A 488-nucleotide genomic window follows, 5' to 3' on the forward strand; every position below is an offset into this window, starting at 1 on the left:
CCCGCACAAAAGGGACCGCGTCCCTCCCGCCCCGGTCCCACGAGAGCCCCACCGTCGCCGGCCTGTAACCTCCGGGTCACCAAGACGAGAGTCCCCAGGCCTCCCGCGGATCCGACAAGCTATTAAGAATCCCACTTCGGCCGCCCACCTTTCCAAATAAGCGCTGACCAGACCTTCACCTGAATCGGGTCCCAGCTAACACCGAAGCCATTTCAAACCCGTCAGCCTCCGGCGCATGCGCCAACTTCCCCGTCTCCCTCCACGCTGCTCGCCCCGCCCCGTCTCTCCGAAGCACGGCGCTTGCGACTTGACGTCTACGTGCGCGCTCCCTGAATCGCCGGCCATGGGCTCGCTCCTTTGATTACGAAGGGAGGACGCGAGCGGGCTGGAGAATTGCTTTGGTTTAACAATGGGCAGGCTGCATCTCTGCGCTATCTCAGCGAGTCTGTTCTGAAGGGGAGCGAGAGGGAGAGAACTGTGGTCACGTG

At 62.7% G+C, this 488-nt stretch overlaps 1 protein-coding gene across 4 annotated transcripts in view; it reads right to left on the reverse strand.

The window, feature by feature from the left end:
• The window catches only part of Ccar1 (cell division cycle and apoptosis regulator 1), a 55,685-nt gene extending 55,402 nt beyond the window's left edge, over nucleotides 1-283 (reverse strand). For 2 of the 4 annotated variants that reach the window (XM_010605832.3, XM_010605809.3), the window contains exon 1: nucleotides 149-283. The gene's annotated coding sequence lies outside the window, so the exon portion shown is untranslated. The remainder of the gene's footprint in view (nucleotides 1-148) is intronic. The other 2 variants (XM_010605820.3, XM_010605818.3) reach the window with 2 other exon arrangements.
• Nucleotides 284-488: the final 205 nt, after the last annotated feature.

This window comes from Fukomys damarensis, unplaced genomic scaffold (genome assembly GCF_012274545.1).
Source record: "Fukomys damarensis isolate Sample0158 unplaced genomic scaffold, DMR_v1.0_HiC HiC_scaffold_20, whole genome shotgun sequence".
Lineage (NCBI taxonomy): Eukaryota > Metazoa > Chordata > Mammalia > Rodentia > Bathyergidae > Fukomys > Fukomys damarensis.